This window comes from Zingiber officinale, chromosome 11A (assembly GCF_018446385.1).
Source record: "Zingiber officinale cultivar Zhangliang chromosome 11A, Zo_v1.1, whole genome shotgun sequence".
Lineage (NCBI taxonomy): Eukaryota > Viridiplantae > Streptophyta > Magnoliopsida > Zingiberales > Zingiberaceae > Zingiber > Zingiber officinale.
This window is the reverse complement of record NC_056006.1, coordinates 7,393,069-7,411,825: the sequence shown is the minus strand read 5'-3', so window position 1 is coordinate 7,411,825 and position 18,757 is coordinate 7,393,069. Positions and strand designations below refer to the sequence as shown.

Genomic DNA, 18,757 nt, shown 5'->3' with positions numbered 1-18,757 from the left:
ATATAAAATTGAACAACAGAAGAATACTGTACTCACCAGGACCTCCTATTCGAATATAAAGGTGTGAACCATACCAACAGGCGCAGGATCGTCAGACAAAATACATAATATCTCCTGTATGCATGTCAATCATATGCAAATACCAAAATGCAACATCCAAAATGCAATAATCATAAGCAATAAAATGCAATCCATGCATATGATGCCAATGACATGGTCACCCCTGACGTCAGTCAGCCATCTTACATGCGATGGTGAGACCGAGTGGGTAGAGCTATGACAACTATGCACTCTGTCATCACTACTCCTGAGTGACCGAGTGGAAAGGATGCTGTTGGAGTACACCTATCCTCCTACCCCAACTAAATGGGGGAGCCGAAGCTCTCATCTCCCTGTATCATAGTCAAGAGGAGGGATCTCTGCTCGCTACCACGCTGCGTCACCACTACCCCTGAGCGACCGAGCAGAGCCTGACAGAGCAAACTACACACACCCTACCTGATGTACCACTAACCCATGAGTGATTGTGTGTGCATATCATATAGCTGGTGATATGCTCAACTATAAAGGATCTGACAATCGCTCAACATGCATCAGGCAATGGTACATGACACTAAGCATGTAACTCTTGAAAATATCAACCTCCATATAATATGTACAAAAAAGGAAAATCGAGTCCATAAAAATGAGCTAGGTATCATATCAGATAATAAATCTAGGTAGCTAGACCTATACCCGGTAATGCATTGTATGTCACTACTTCTATGATCATAAGTACACATGGCAAGAATCAAGAGGCATAAACATAAATGCATAATAGAAAATAATAAGGGCATACTACGGGTATCAAGTAGTGGCATACTAAGGCATATATAAACGTAATCATTACTACTAGATATAACCTACTACGCATATCAAAATGACAATATCAAAGAGATAAGTCAAAGGTACCCGCCTTTATCTATCGAACATGTTAAACAATCCCACGTCAAGATGCTCGTCTCAAATCAAAGTCCTGCCAAATCATATAATATACAGTTTTAGCTAATCTCATATAGAACAATTAGTTAAACGAAAAACCTAATCCTAATTCGATTAGGTAACCATGTTTAAATTCCACTTAATGATCTAAATTCAGTTAGATGTTTAGACCATCCTTCAACTCCTTAATTCTCACTAACCAATCATTAATCAAATCTCATCATAAATCCTTCTAAATCCAAACATAATCTACAATCCATTAATCCAACTTAAATCAATTCCTACATTCCATTAACCGATCTGTCAATCCTGCTTTCATTCCACTATATGAAAATCAACATTTCCAATTAACAATTCATCTTCAATATAACTACCAAATAACCCAACCCCACAAGAAATCTGAAATCAAAACTCCATCAACTACACATGAACAAACCAATTACAATATTCAAATCAATCCGTGATTTACAACTAAGCACAGTTTAATCCACCAACATTCCAATTCCAAACACATCTCCTTTTCATCAACTAGCTAATCAAACAAATATAGAAATGAATTCAGATCTATATCAATCTGAAGCTGAATAAACCTTACCCTATTCCAATCTGTAGATCTGCAGTAGCTTGATGAAGGCATCTGAATGTAACCACGAGGAAGATAGAACTCTCCACTTCAGATCTGATGAAGAGGACAAGATAAAGTCTATATCAGAAAAGAACAACCAAAGGAAACTCACTACACTAAATCCATGAATCCCTAAATATCTGGTTGGGGAATACCTTGATGATCACCCTCAGATGATGGCATACAATCAGGTCCTAGCTCGCTGTGGCCTAGGTTGATTCTCCACAGATCACTCGATGAGAAGGCAAGGCTAGTGGTTTTGCTAGCACAACACCATCAGAGATGGCATCAGCACCCAAGGGAAAAGATTGATCACGTGTTGGATCCTAGTGGCTGCTTAGCAAGGGATGGCTGGCATCGTCAAGATCAGGTGGCACACAACCAATGTCACCGTGAGGGAGAGCTGCGGGTGGAGGACGAGCTTCGGATCAGGTGCCGATGGTGACACAATCGTGAGAAAGGGGCAGAAGGGCTCAGGTTCGGTGGCCGACCGTTGCTCGATTGTGAGAAGGGAAGAGGGGAAATTAGCAGGGATGAATCGGACCCGAAGAAGAGGCAGTGTGCAGTGGCTAGTGTCCGGCGTCAAGCCATGGTGGTCGGCGACAATGCGAGGATGAGCTCCTCTCGAGCCTTAGCGACCAACGCTGAAGTGGTGGTTGCGGGACATGCTGCGATGGCGGTGATGGATGATTGCGGTGTCGCTGAGTCGAGTGCCGGGAAGGAGTACGATCGGGAGGTGTGGTGGATGAGAGGAAATTAGGGCATAGGCGACGGTGAGGAGAAGATCAGGAGAGGGTTTAAGTTCTCCCCCTTTCGATTGAAGATCTGTTCACACAAGGGGCGAATGATGACGACACTCTGATCAAGAAGAAATGGCGGCATTTGATTGATCACTTGTGGATTGATCGGAGAGAAGAAATGCAACCGGAATGAACCCTCTGCGAGGAAGGTCACGCAGCAGCCGACATCCAACGGTCGATGATCGCCGGCGATGAAGAAGCTAAGAAGTGAGAGGGATCGGAGCGAGAGGGAGGAGGGGTTCGACATCGGGTTGGGGGAGACGAAGGGATTGAGAATAGGTGGCGACAGCACGAGAGGGGAAGAGGAGTTCGGCATGGAGAGGCTAGGGCTCGGAGGTGAGGGAAATAAAAAGAAATAAAACAATTTCCAGGAAATTAAACTTAGGTATCTTTAATTAAACCTAAGGTTGAATTCCTCAATCAACTCTCATCTTTGGATATTCGAAACAAGTAAATGCATCCCCTTAAAATACATCATACGAGCTCCGATAAATTCTTAGAAAATTTTTAAAAATTTCTAAAATTTCCATTAAGATTATTCATCTATTAAACCTTATTATTTAATTATTATTTGGGTACCTTATTTTACAATATGAAAGAAAGTTAAAACATTAATTCTTTTTCAAAATTTTCAAAATTAAATTATTTTTAAAGTTAATGTTTTTTATAAAGGGAATCAATTTTTTTTTAAAAAAATAAACATTAAATAATTCATCAAGTTCAAATATTTTTGTATCTAGAAAAATAAGTTTTTGAAAAAATATTTTTTACTAAGTTTCAATGTACTTAACTAAGTTTTTTCTTAAAAAATCTTTTCGAAAACTAAGTATTTTGATAAAGTATTTTTCAAAGAAAACTTTTACTTTGCTAAGTTTTTTTAAAAGCTAAGTGTCTATCATTTTTTTTAGGCTAAGTACTTAACTAAGATTTTATCAATTTTTTTTTTTTGAAACTAAGCTTTTATAAAAAAAATTTTACAAGAAATTTTGTTTAAGGTTAAATGTTTTATCAAAATCCTTTTAAAGCTAGTTTATTTATTAAGCTAAATTTCACAATTTGGTAAGTCAAAATTTTTAATACTAAATATATGTTTTTATCAAATTTTTTAAAGCTTTAATCTGAGTACTTTTAACTAAGTATTTTTTAAAACTTTTATAAAGCTAAGTATTAAATCTAAGTTCTTGTTAACTTCTTTTGAAAGCTAAGTATTGGACAAAACAATTATTTTCAAAGCATTTCTAAATTACTTAAGTTTTTTTTAAAAGGTTGACTCATTTTCAAAAAATTAGTGAAGTTTTTTTTTTGTGTTACCCTTCAAGGGGAGCTTAAAGTAAATAGGATAAATATGTTTTTAACAACCTTCTCTCTACTTAGTATTAATTTTTGAGTTATGTCAAAGGGGAGGGAAAAGTCAAAGTTATTTAAGAATTTAAAAGAGGAGCATAAGGAAATTTTTTACAAATTATTGTATGTGCATGCTTAAATTTGCTTAAATTCCTTTATTATTTTGTTATGTTTTACTTAACTTTGAATTATGTTTCCATAATAAAAAAGGGAGAGATTGTTGGTGCGAGAAGCATCCGATGATCGAACATGCGTTTTGATTATGCCAAAGGTTCAAAGTTAAGTTGTCTTGTTATCAAACAAAGTTTGTTAAGTTTGCAGGAAAGTCCTAAGTTGTATTAGGCAAGAGTCCTAGCTGTGGTTAGGTAGGTGGGAAACCCTAGGGGGTGGTAACCCTATGTCCTAGGGGGTGGTAACTCTAGGTGATGGAAAATCCTAAAAGGCGACAACCTTAGGTCCCAGGGGTGGTAACCCAAGGTGAAGGAAAACCCTAGGGGGTGGCAACCCTAGATCTTAGGGGACGGTAACCCTAGGCAAAGAAAAACCCTAGGGGGTGGTAACCCTAGGTCCTAGGGGGGTAACCATAGGCAAAAAGTCCAGTCAGTCTGGAGGACCGATTTGGCAACATGTAATCTCTTCTGAGAGGAGTAGGTGAGGACGTGTTCCCTAGTAAGGGAACAATAAGTGTCGGTTCAACCTAGGGTTTCCGAAGGAAATACGAAGTCAAAACCGGACAGTCCGAAGGCTATCAACTTATTTGTTTGATATTATTTGCTATTTGTCTAACTCTATTTTGTAGGAAATTAACAATTCTGCAGGGTCGGACTTAGCCTTGATCGGTCAAGTAATACCCCGGTTATGTAACACCCACAGGATCCCTAGCAATTTTATATAAATTATTGTATGATTAAAATAGGCTTTATGAAGACTTTTCAAAAATAAAGAGCAAAAAGAATCAAAAAGAGGCATGACCAAGGTTTGAACCTTGAACCTCTTGGAAAGTGGTTGTAGGTGATAACTAGTAGCCCCAGCAGGGGTGTGCTGTTAGGAAGAGAAGGGAGATTTTAGTTAAGGGTGGTGATAGTGAAGGCCCCTTTCACTTAGAAGGAAAAGTTTTAGTTTCCTTCTTCCTTCCCAATGAAAAGATGATTTTGTCTTCTTCCTTCATTTAGCATAAATAAGAGAAAGGAAAGGAAAATTTCATTTTTTCTTCTTCCTTCCTCCACCGAAAATTCAAGCCTTTCTTCCCTCATTGCCGAAATCAAGCTAAGAGCCTTCTTCCTTGGAAAACTTCTCAAGCAAGGGTACTCTTCCTTAGTAAACCAAGCGAAAGGAAGTAAGTATTCCCCTCACCTGCAGTACAAGTAGCTTACGTATGCTTTTATGTTTAAATGTTGCTTGAAAAACCTAGGGTCTTGCCTTTAGATTTTGGCCAAGATAAGGATGAGAGATTATCTATGGTTGTTAAAAGTTTCATGCTACTTGTTGCTTACGAAGTGTAGAAACATCTCCTTTAGGTTTCGGCTAAGGATAGATAAAAGGCTTAGAGAAAAGTTTTGAAACCCAACTATGCTTGATCATGATTTCTTATGAAGTATGATCTCCTAAATGATGTTAGTTTAAGTTTTCATGCTATATGTTACTTGAAAAAGTAGAAACACCTCCTTTAGGTTTCGGCCAAGGATAGATAAAAGGTTTAGAGAAAAGTTTTTAAACCTAACTATGCTTGTTCATGATTTCTTATGATGTATGATCTCATATATGATGTTAGTTTAAGTTTTCATGCCATATGTTACTTGAAAAGCTAGAACCATGACATGTAGGTTTCGGCCAAGAATAGATAAAAAGGTTTAGAGAAAAGTTTTAAAACCTAGCTATGCTTGTTTATGACTTCTTATTATGTATGATCTCCTAGATGATGTTAGTTTAAGTTTTCATGTCATATGTTACTTGAAAAGTTAGAACTATAACATGTAGGTTTTGGCCAAGAATAGATAAAAAGGTTTAGAGAAAAGTTTTGAAACCTAACTATGCTTGTTCATGATTTCCTATGATGTATGATCTTCCATATGATGTAGTTTAAGTTCTTCATGCTTATGTTGCTTAAAGACCTAGAGCGATGACATGTAGGTTTCGTCCAAACCAAGGAACTAGGGTTTGTGTTTGCTAAAGGTCACACATGTGGTGCTATGTATCATGAAACATTAGATAATTGAGCCATGTTTAAACGTTGCTTGACAAACCTAGAACCATGACATGAAGGTGTTGGACCCCGTGGTAGTTTTGATGTGATCAACCAAGTTGGTTAGGTCATGCTGTGTTTGATCCCTGTGTCTGAGTGTGCAGGAGCTTAGGAACACAGGAAGTCGAGCGGAAGACGCAGCTAGCGAGAAGGACGGCACGGGAAGGGAGCCGACGGGCTCGGTGCGTCCGAAGGACGAGAGAGCTGCGGAAGAGTACTCCGGTGGGCGTGAAGAGCGTGCGCGGCGTTCGAGGGACGTTAAGCCGGGACGGAAGGCTGCTCGAGGAGAAGGCCGGGAATTGGGTTCGGGTGAGCCCTATTCCGGTTGGTCACAATCACCCAAAAGAACGGAGCTTCGGAAGCTAAAGAGGAGAAGAAAAGAAGACAAAAGAGGCTAAAATTACTGTAGCAGAAATTACTGTAGCAGTAACCTTGAAGGCGCCTAAACACATTGAAGGCGCCTTGAACACATTGAAGGCGCCTTGAATGATTGTTTAAGGCGCCTTGAGCAGTCCAGTTTGACCGTTTGCGCTGCGGATAAAGTTTTATCCGAGATCGAGTTGGAGGCGCCTTAAACCTTGTTGGAGGCGCCTTGGACCCTCGAGATAGACTTTCCAGGAGCTATAAAAAGGCCCCTGGAGCTAGGAATTCAACAACAACTCAAGCAATCATTGTGTAGTCATTCCTAGCAATAGTTCTAAGCTTCCAAAGTGTAAAAGGCTTCTCCGCCTTCAGCAAAAGGAGATTTTTCTACTGAGCTTTTTCTTACTGCCCTGGATTAACAACCTCCTTGGTTGTAACCAGGTTAAATCCTGTTTTCTACTTAATTTCTATTTCCTTGCTTGGTTTAATTTTATTTCTGCCTTTACTTTATTTACTATTGCATTAATTGAGTTGAAATCCGAGGAGGGTATTTTTATTTTGTGTTTTCAGCAATTCACCCCCCTCTTGCCGGCCTCCGCTGCACCAACAAGTGGTATCAGAGCATGATCGCCTCAGAAGGACTAACCGCCAACTGAAGCACTACGATCAAGACGATGGCCGGAGCGAACATCCATCCCCCGAAGTTCGACGGAGACTTCGCCACATGGAAGCGCAAAATGGAAGTATTTTTTAAAACGGATTTTGATATTCTTATTACAATGAAATATGGTTTTGCAGCGCCAAAAGACAAAGAAGAAAACACATGGAGTAAGAAGGAGCAAGCCGATTTCGTCGCCAACGGAAAGGCGGAGTTCCACCTGCTTAGCGTGCTGCCACCACAAGAAGTAAATCGGATCGGAAGCTACGACTCAGCGAAAGATCTCTGGGAAAAATTCCTAGAGCTACACGAAGGTACTTCCGAAGCGAAGCTAGTGAAGCGCGACATCCTCCGGAACCAGTTAACGAACCTCCGGATGAACCAAGGCGAGAAGGTAGCGCAACTCCAAGCGAGAATCAAGGAGCTAATAACGCAACTAACGAACCTTGGAGAAGAGGTAACCAACCGGGACTCCATTCGATACGCGCTCAATGCCTTCCCGAGAACTCCAGAGTGGGCCTCCTTAGTAGATGCGTACTACATCTCTAAGGACCTCGAGGTAAGTACGTTAGAACAATTATTTTCAACTTTTGAACTTCACGAATCTCGAGTTTCAGAACCCAACGGAGCAGAGAAGACAAGTCAGAACATTGCCCTAAAGGCAAAGATAAACAGTTCTGACTCCGAAGCCTCAGTCGACGAATCCGAAGCGGCACTACTGGTAAGACGCTTCAATAACTTTTTTAGTACTAATAAATTTAAATCGCAGAGGCATCATCGAAAGAAGAGGACGGTTCGCTGCTACAATTGCAACGAAGAGGGACACATCAAAGATGACTGTCCAAAGCTAAAGAGAAAGGAGAAAGAAAGGGCAAAGCCAAAATACAAGAAACCAGAACCCTCCAAGCACAAGAATCTGAAGGCCACCTGGTCAGATTCGTCATCCTCTGAATCGGAAGTCAAAGAATTCTCGGGACTAGCACTGATGGCCAACCATCAGAAAGAAGAAACGTCCAGCTCAGAGATGAGCATCGATGAAGGGGGAGGAACATCAGAAGAAGAAAGCAGCAGTGAAGGGGGAGCGTCACCAGACCAGGTAAGTAAGGTACGCAATCTAACCCCAACTCAATCTTTCAAATTTATCAAGTCTCTTTCTAAAGAATTAGATCAATTAGAAAAAGAGAATGCTGAACTAAAGTTGAACTTAGCAAGAGCATGCCCGTTAGAAATGTATGATCATCTAAAATCAGAAAATGAAAATTTAAAATTAGAAATTGAAAAATTGAAAAATGATGCATGCTTAAAGAAATTTCCAAAGTCAAAAATTAGAACTTATGGTAAATTAAATTGGTATATAAGGAAGCATCAAGGTCAACTTAGAAAAATACCAAGAAACTATGTACCCCCTAGATTGTTGAATAATCCTGTAGGAAGAAACCTCTATTGGGTTCCAAAATCTGTGCTTAATTAATTTTTCAAAAATTAAAAAAGTGAGAAAATTAAACATTGAAATTCTTTATGGAAGCTTTGTCTAAGGAAGTGGTTGTTGCTCCAATAACCAAGAAGGCCTAGTGCCTCGCCACGACCTGGAAGCTAAAATATTGAAAAAAAAATTGTTTAATTAACTTTCTGAAAAAGCATTAAACTAGAATTAAATAATGCTTTAAAAGTTCTTAAATCTTTTTAAAATTCTAAAAAGTCAGATTGTGAAAAATTCAAAAATTTAAATTTGACTTAGAAATTTTTTTTGAAAAAATTCATATTGACTTAGAAATTTTTTTTTGAAAATTCAAAAATTTGACTTAGAATTTTTTTTTTTTTGTTTGGAAAAATTCGTTTTTGAATTAGAATTTTTTTAAATTCTATACATTTCACTTAACTTAGGTTATTTTTTTAACCCCATTTTTTGCTGTGATCAAAGGGGGAGAGAAAAATACAAGTTTAGGGGGAGTTAGAAAATTTTAAAATTTCTGTTATTATAAAAAGTGTTGCAATTTTACTAATTGCAAAAAATTATGCTTAACTTGTTAGTTTAGTAATTTTTTCTTTAAAATTACTTTTTATGTCTATTTTAACCCTAACTTGAACTTGGGTTGATGCACATCAAAAAGGGGGAGATTGTTGGACCCCGTGGTAGTTTTGATGTGATCAACCAAGTTGGTTAGGTCCTGCTGTGTTTGATCCCTGTGTCTGAGTGTGCAGGAGCTTAGGAACACAGGAAGTCGAGCGGAAGACGCAGCTAGCGAGAAGGACGGCACGGGAAGGGAGCCGACGGGCTCGGTGCGTCCGAAGGACGAGAGAGCTGCGGAAGAGTACTCCGGTGGGCGTGAAGAGCGTGCGCGGCGTTCGAGGGACGTTAAGCCGGGACGGAAGGCTGCTCGAGGAGAAGGCCGGGAATTGGGTTCGGGTGAGCCCTATTCCGGTTGGTCGCAATCACCCAAAAGAACGGAGCTTCGGAAGCTAAAGAGGAGAAGAAAAGAAGACAAAAGAGGCTGAAATTACTGTAGTAGAAATTACTGTAACAGTAACCTTGAAGGCGCCTTGAACACATTGAAGGCGCCTTGAATGATTGTTTAAGGCGCCTTGAGCAGTCCAGTTTGACCGTTTGCGCTGCGGATAAAGTTTTATCCGCAGATCGAGTTGGAGGCGCCTTAAACCTTGTTGGAGGCGCCTTGGACCCTCGAGATAGACTTTCCAGGAGCTATAAAAAGGCCCCTGGAGCTAGGAATTCAACAACAACTCAAGCAATCATTGTGTAGCCATTCCTAGCAATAGTTCTAAGCTTCCAAAGTGTAAAAGGCTTCTCCGCCTTCAGCAAAAGGAGATTTTTCTACTGAGCTTTTTCTTATTGCCCTGGATTAACAACCTCCTTGGTTGTAACCAGGTTAAATCCTGTTTTCTACTTAATTTCTATTTCCTTGCTTGGTTTAATTTTATTTCTGCCTTTACTTTATTTACTATTGCATTAATTGAGTTGAAATCCGAGGAGGGTATTTTTATTTTGTGTTTTCAGCAATTCACCCCCCTCTTGCCGGCCTCCGCTGCACCAACAGAAGGTTTCAGCCAAACCAAGAAAACTAGGATTTATGTTGCTAAAGGTTTCCTAGCTATGCTTGTTTATGACTTCTTATGATGTATGATCTCCTAGATGATGTTAGTTTATGTTTTCATGCCATATGTTACTTGAAATGTTAGAACTATGACATGTAGGTTTCGGCCAAGAATAGATAAAAAGGTTTAGAGAAAAGTTTTGAAACCTAACTATACTTGTTCATGATTTCCTATGATGTATGATCTTCCATATGATGTAGTTGAAGTTCTTCATGCTTATGTTGCTTAAAGACCTAGAGCGATGACATATAGGTTTCGGCCAAACCAAGGAACTAGGGTTTGTGTTTGCTAAAGGTCACACATGTGGTGCTATGTATCATGAAACATTAGATAATTGAACCATGTTTAAATGTTGCTTGAAAAACCTAGAACCATGACATGTAGGTTTCGGCCAAACCAGGAAAACTAGGGTTTATGTTGCTATTACATTCCGCAAGTGTACAAAAATGTCGCAAGTAATATAAAAGATTATTGTATCTACAGGTACTGGAATAAGCACTAGAAATATCTCAAAGTGAATTAGCTAAACAACTAATCAATTGGTTTCAAATGCTAAGGATGAAAAACAAATCTAAAATGAAAGACTAACAAACAAGAATTTGGGGGTTTGAGTTATGATAAAGGGAGGTTCTAGGAGTTTTGGTTTCTTTGTAAGATATCTTGAATGTATATGATTTACCAATTATTATTTCTCAATTGTCTAAAAATTGTAGAAGGTTACCGATTCTCTCTTGCAATAGATAACCGACTTAGGACTGAAATTGTACCTAAATGTAATCAATTAGATATGAACCTACGTTGTCCTTACACAGGATTGCACCTATTACTATGCTTCCCTCGGATATCAACATAGAAGTTCATAGCTTTTTAAGCCATAAAGATACAAGGATTGAATCATAAAATCTATCCTACCCTCTTGAATATTCTCATTTCCCCTTCAAGATTATCCCCCAAACGTCCTTACACGGGCTTGCACCTGTCACGTGGATCCCTCGGAAAATCGAGTGAGGGTTTATCCCTACAAAGTCTATAAGATATCCAAACGATCAATCAAGAATAAGAATTAAGCCCTAATCACAATTAATCATTCAAGATCCAATCGATAGAAACTAGGCAACGTCATAGAAAACAAGAAATGGCAAATCCATAAGAGTTTACATCAATTTATCTCACAAATACTCCCTCCATCCTAGAACAACAAGATCTACTCCATAAAATGAAGGAAGAAGACCAAAGATAAGAAGATTACAAGCATTCTTCAATCCCATTCCAAGAAGAGGAAAGAAAGAAAACTTATCTACAATATAGCTCCATCTTCGAATCCAATCCTCGCTTCCGGAGTCGAATTCGCCAAGATCTCCCTTTAGATCGCCCAAAAATCCTCCCAAGAATGGGAGGAATCCACCAAATCTTGCTTTCTCCCAAAGGGGAGAAGATCCCCTTTCAAATCTCCAAGGAGGCCTTAAATAGAGGGAAGCTTTTGGGCGCCACACGACCCCGAGGCATGGCTGTGTGAGGTTCACACGGCCAGAGTCTTTCCCCTTTCTACCATCTATACATGGCCGTGTGTGGTACACGACCGTGGATAACTCTCTTCAAGATCTCCAAGAACGGCCGTGTAGATCCACACGGCCTGGACTGCCCCAACTTCTGGAAACCTGGCATGGTCGTGTGGTGCACACGGCCAGAACACTTTTAAGCTCTGGGAACCCTGCACGGCCGTGTGGTGCACACGACCAGGGCCTTCTTAGTCTCTAGAAACCTTACACGGCCATGTAGATCCACACGGCCAAGTAAGGATTGAACTCTGATTTGCTTCAAAACTTGACACGACCATGTGAGGTTCACACGGCCTGGACTTCTTCCTTTGCTGTTGCTGTCACACAACCTCTGAACTCCACACGGCCAGAGCTCCCTACCAATGCAGGGTCTGTTAGGATGTATACTAAAAGTCTAGCTTTTGGTTTAAACATTTATCTAAGAATCACATTGGTCAAATGTCTACATTTATGATAAATATAGTTGTTCAATTAATTTATATTGTAGATAACATAGTGTGTGGTGTCACACACAGAAGATCATGTTATCAGTACCTTATAAATTATAAACAGTAGCTCACGACCATGATGGAAAGGAACAAACCATTGGAAGGTTGTAGTGTAATTAGGTGTTAGTTTATCTTAACTATATAATTACACTAGTACACTAAAAGTGTATTGAGTAGGACCATTATAGGTCATTTCTTTTATACTGACTTTATAAAGGAACAAAGACCTCAGTTATTATGGAAGTGTGTGCTCTTAATCCTAATATAATAACAAGCACATATATTTGATATTTATTTCTTTAATTTATCAATGGGTGAGATTTAGTTCGATGAATCAATAAGCCCGATAAGTTGGGAAATGGTATCACTTATAGTGTGTGTTGTTGATTATAGAAGAAAACTGTGTCCTAGAGATACTAAGTTGATAATGTCCCCAAGAGGAGCTCATAAGGATTGTCATGTTAAACCCTGCAGGTGGACTTAGTCCGACATGACGATAAGGTTGAGTGGTACTACTCTTGGACTAAGATATTAATTAAATGAGTTGTCAGTAACTCACTTAATTAGTGGACATTCGATATCTTAAACACAGGGAGACTAACACACTCATAATAAGAAGGAGCCCAAAAATGTAATTTGGGATTGGTGCGGTAGTTCAATAATAGTTCTCTAGTGGAATGAATTATTATTGATAAAATTAAGTTGTGTGTTCGAGGTGATGCTTAATTTTATCGGGAGACCAAAACCAATTCCTCCTCTCGGTCCCTATCGTAGCCTCTTAATTATAGAGTACTATACCCACCTATACCCACCTTCTTACCCATCCTATAGGGGCCGACCAAGCTAGCTTGGAGACCAAGCTAGGGCCGGCCATGGGTATGTTCATGGGTGAATTCATGTGGCCGTCCCTATTAAAATAAAAAGGAATTTTAATTTTAAAATTTTTCTTATGTGGATAATATAATTTAAAAGAGAGTTTAAAAATTTAAATCCTTCCTTTTATAAGATTCTACAAAAGATTTAGAGAAGAGTTAAAATCTCTTTCCTTATTTGTAGATTAAAAGGTTGATTTTAATTTTGGTAAAAGCTTTCCTTTTAATTATATTCATGATTTAAAAGAAAGTTTAAAAATTAAAAATTCTCTTTTATTAGTTTCTACAAAAGATTAAGAAAAGATTTAATATCTTTCCTTATTTGTAGATTGAAAGGAGATTTTAATTTTTAGAGATAACTTTCCTTTTTGGAAATTATCCACATGTTTAAAAGAAAGATTTTAATTTATAAAATTTCTTTTTATTAACCAATCATGAAGGGATTAAAATTATTGAAGAAATTTTTATAAATTTCTAGAAACAAATTAGGAAGTTTTAATTTTTGTTTTAATTAAAACTCTCCTTGTTTTGGGGAGAAGAGTGGCCGACCATTATAATTTGAAAAGAGAAAATTATTTTAATTAAATAAATTTTCCTTTTCAATGGCAAAAGAATTAAGGAAGTTTTTATTAAATTTTCCTAATTTGCCAAGACCAAGGATTATAAAAGAGAGGGTAGAGGAGGCTTCAAGGCTAACGACTCTATTCTATTTTTCCTCTCTTTTCTCCTTGGGTGTGGCCGGCCCTTTCTTTCCTCTCCTCTCCTTTGTGTGGCCGAAACCTTCTCATGGTGGAGATAGCTTTGGTGGTCGGATCTAAGAAGGAGAAGAAGGAGAGAAAAGAAGCCTCTTTTCTAGCATCCCTTGGAGCATGGTGGTGGTGGCCGAACCTCTTCATCCTAGGAGAAGTTTTGATGGCCGAAACTTGTAAGGAAGAAGAAGGTGCTTGGTGGTTCTCATCTCAGAAGATCGTTGCCCACACAACGTTCGAGGTTAGAAGAGGAATACGGTAGAAGATTAAGAGGTCTTTCTAAAAGGTATAACTAGTAATTTTTGTTTCCGCATCATACTAGTTATTTTTGGAAATAATACCAAATACAAGAGGCTTACGATTCTAGTATTTCGAATATGTTTTTCGATGCTGTGTTCTTTTGTTTTATTTTCCTTGTGATTTGATTGTTCTTTTCGGTTAACCTAAAGTTATTTTAGGAAATTAAATATTAGCTTTCTAATAGTAGGATGTGCTAACTTTGTGGATGCAGGATCCAACTATTATGACTTATAGTTATTATGTGTGTGATTGGACCCTTGGACATGTCAAGGGCATTTTATTGTGTGTGCATGATTGTATTATAAAATACAGCAGGAGCTGTATTTAGTTTTATTAGGATTTTATTTTGTGATCTAGTTACATGTACATTCCTTTTATGGAATATAGGATCGATGGATGTAAATTTTATTTTATGTTCGATCTAGTTTACATGTACATTCCTTCGAGGAATATAGGATCAAAAATGTAAAATTCTATTTATGTCGCGGATCGAATCTTGCAAAGCGTGGAACCTTCTAAGGACCAGTGGCGCAACGGAACTAGGAGCAAGATGGATGTGACAGCTAAACCCGGTGGCAGTGGCCAAATATGGCAGCAGCTTAGGATGACAACACACGGAGGACAAATAGAGATAAAAGCCATAATAGTTGAAAATTAGATTTTCTATTTATTGCTTTTATATTGTGCTGTGTGTGCATGTTAGTTTACATATTTAGTAGGCTAGCATAGTTAAAATTCCTCATTTATAAATAACTAAGTGGGAGAGGGATTTTTAAGTAAATCCCATGGTCTCCATTACTGGTTTGTAAGTGATGCAAACAAGCTTGCGCGTTGGCTCTGAGTGCCTTCCTCCATAACGGATGAGCTTGTTTGTGGATCACTAGAACAGACTTCCATTTTTGGATGACTATAGGAAGTTAATTAAGAGCGTGTGATCTTCCCCAACGGAAGGGGCATAATCTTATTAATGGACTTAGTTTCAAGTAATGGTATACACTTAGACACATCTAATAGTATCCTCCCCATCGGAGTCACTGCTATTATTTGTGTGACCAAATGATACCAACTATTAATTTTATTTGTCAAAAAGTTAGGTTGACAAGATAATAAAATTAATGGGTTAAAACCCTCCTTTTGCAAATATTGAATTTGTATACGTCCACACTAACGTGGCATGCAAAATTCACGGTGTTTGAGGTGTTGGAGAATTTAAATAATATTGTTTGAGGAATCAATATTTTTTTTAAATTCAAAAAGTTTTGACCAAATATTTGATCAAAGACAGATCAACTATTAATTTTATTCGTCATAAAGTAAAGTTGACGAGATAATAAAATTAATGAATAAAATCTCCTCTTCGATTTTGTATACGTTCACACTATCGTGGCATACAAAATTCATGGGGATTTTAAGGAGTTGATCTTGACCAAATATTTTTGAGATTCTTAGGATTTAAAATGTTTGTCAATCCCCTAGTAGTCATACTATAAGAAAGACTTAGTAATCCCAATTGTAATGATTGGAAATAGGACTTGGATATTAAGGTAGTCTGTCTTCTTAGAATTAATAACAATATAGGTGTATTTAATTCATTAGTTGAAACATGTTTAGTGGTGTTATCTACCAGAACCTGGAGTGTAGATACAGATACCATTAATCATGTCCGCAATTCATTGCAGGGTTCCAGGAAACCCGGCAACTAAATGAAAATTAAAACACCGTCTACATGGGCACTACTGTAAAAATGGTAGCAGTGGCAGTGGGAGATGTTTATCTTTTGATAAGAATAAAACATGGATTTTTGAGTAATTGTCTTTACGCACCAAGTTTAGAAAGAACTAGTTTTCAGTTTCTAAACTATTCAAAGAACTTGATATTCTGCCTCTTTTAATAACAAAGTTGTTATTAAGGAAAAGAGGGAAGTTATCTGTTCTGGTACGTTGGTTGGCAATTTATAAATCCAATAACTCTCACGATGCAACAAATGGAAATTAGTAACACATCTTCTAACTTTAAGAGAAAGTAACCTTCGAAAATGAACCAATTATATCTTTGGCATCTAAGGCTAGGTTATATTAACTTGAGTAGGATTCATTGGTAGCTGATGAACTTTTGGGTTCATTAGTAGTGGAAATCTTTCCAACCTACGAGTCTTACTTGGAAGGAAAAATAACCAAGAAGCTTTTAAGTCTAAGGGGTATGGAGTCAAAGATATATTGGAATTGGTTCATTCTGATTTGTGTGATCCTATGAGCATCCAGGCAAGAGGTTGTTTCAAATATTTCATCTATTTTATAGACAACTATTTGAGATACGGATATATTTACTTGATGTGTCGTAAGTCTAAGTGCTTTGATTAGTTTAAAGAATACGAGGCTGATGTGGAGAAACGACAAAGTAAAAGTATCAAGACACTACGGTAAGATCGTAGTGGCAAGTACCTCTTGAGAGAATTTAGGAGTCATTTATCAGTAGTAGGGATTCAATCTCAACTAACTGCACCTGGTACACCCCAACAGAATGGTGTAGGAAAAGAAAGGTATAGGACTCTTATGGAAATAAGTAGATTGATGAGTTATTAAGAATATTATCAAAATCATTTTAAGGATATACTCTGGAAACGGGAGTGAATATAGTACCTTCTAAAGTCAAAACTCTCTACTCATATAGAATTGCTGAATAGGCGTAAGCCTATTTCGAAGCATATTTGGATTTGAGTAGTCCAGCACATATGCAGGAGAGAGACAATGATAAGTTGGACAGGAATTCACTTGTTTGTGGGTTATCCTAGTGAAATGAAAGTAGGTTTATAGTCTTAAAAATCAGAAGGTCATTGTTAGCATCAATGACCGATTTTTAGAAAAGGACTATGTAATAAACCATGTGCCATAAGAAAATTTGTTCTTAAGAAAATAATAAAAGGCATGTCTAATCTAGTACCAACTGTACAAGATGAGATACCACAAGAAAACTGTAACACGTATCACAAATGATACACAATTGCAGAAAGTGCCTTGTCGTAGTGAGAGGGTTGTTAGGCAACCTAAAAAGATTCATGTTTTGGGAGAGTTTTTAAACTCGATCCCTGGAGGACATGAACCTGATCTCCGGACATATGACGAAACACTCCAAGATAAAGATTCAGCATCTTGGCAAAGAGTAATGAATAAAAGAATTAGAATATATGTATTCTAATAAAATCTGGAAGCTTGTAGAACCATCAAATGGTGTAAAAGCCTTTGGGTGTAAAAAGATCTATATTAGGAAAAGAGGGATAGACAGGAAGGTAGAAACTTTCAAAGCAAGACTTGATGAAAAAGGAAACTTTTTCACTAGTAGTCATGCTTAAGTCTATCCAGATTCTTTTATCTATTTGGCAAGTGGATGTCAAGACAGTATTTCTTAATGGAAGTCTTGAAGAAAGTATCCATATAAAGCAACCAGAAGGGTTCATTGCAAAGGGCTAAGAGCATCTTGTGTGCAAGCTCAATCAGTCTATGGACTGAGGCAAAGCTTCAAGGTCTTGGAACATCCGGTTTATCAAAGTAATCCAGATCTATGGATTTAGTAACCGGATAAGTCTTGTGTATACAAAAGATGTGATGGAAACGTGGTGGTATTTCTTGTACTATACTTAGATAACATTTTTGGTAGTTGGAAACAATATCAAAATGTTGTCAGAAGTAAGGGTATGGTTGTCCAAACAATTTGATATAAAGGACTTGGGAGAATGTATATATTCTTGAGATCAAAGTAATAAGGGATCGCAAGAAAAGAATATCCCAAGCTTCATACATTGGAAAAATCCTTGCTTGTTTTGAGCATACAAAACTCCAAGAAAGGTTTCTTACCTTTTCAGGATGGAGTAACTTTATCTAAAGATATGTCTTTGTAGACATCAAAGGAGATAAAGGAAATAAAGGCAGTTCTTTATGCTACGGCTGTTGGAAGCCTAATGTATGCTATGCACGAGATCAGAAATCTGTTTTGCCAAGGGCATAGTTAGCAGATATCAAAGTAACCCTGGACAAGGACAGTGGACTGTAGTAAAGCATATATTGTAGTACCTTAGAGGCACTAGAGATTATATGCTAGCTTACAAGGCAGTTAATTTAGTCATTGTGGGTTGCACGAATTTTGACTTCCAATCAGATAGGGACAATAATAAGTCAACCTCGGGGTTTTGTGTTTACTTTAGGAGGTAAAGTCATAACTATGGAAGAGTGATAAGCATCGGTGTTTTTCTGGACTCCACCATAGAAGCTTAGTATATGGCAAGCCTCTGAGGTAGCCATAAAAGCTGAATGACTCAATAACCTCAAGATAGACTTAGATATGATTTCTGGTTTGTCCAAAGATTATTACAATTTATTGTAATAATGTTGGTGCAGTAGCAAACTCGAAGAAACCATAAGTCTATAAGGCAAGTAAACACAATAGAGCGCAAGTACCACCCAATACGAGAAATCGTATAAACGAGGAGAAGTTGTTGCCGCCTAGATTGCATCAGGTGATGACCTATAGATCCTTTCACTAAGGTCCTTAAGGCAAGAGCTTTTGATGGGCATGTTGCAGGGATGAGAATCAGATGTATGGCAGCAGATATAGCAACTTAGTCTTTTAGTATAAGTGGGAGACTGTTATGATGTATACTAAAAGTCTAGC

The 18,757-nt window shown here is 37.8% G+C and overlaps 1 long non-coding RNA gene across 1 annotated transcript; it reads right to left on the bottom strand.

Moving 5' to 3' along the window:
* Window positions 1-325: 325 nt before the first annotated feature.
* On the bottom strand, window positions 326-2,769 carry LOC122032727. Its single transcript, XR_006126205.1, has 3 exons — window positions 1,762-2,769; window positions 1,577-1,660; window positions 326-1,015 (listed from the first exon to the last, which is right to left on the bottom strand). It is a non-coding gene; the product is annotated as an uncharacterized LOC122032727 (long non-coding RNA).
* Window positions 2,770-18,757: the final 15,988 nt, after the last annotated feature.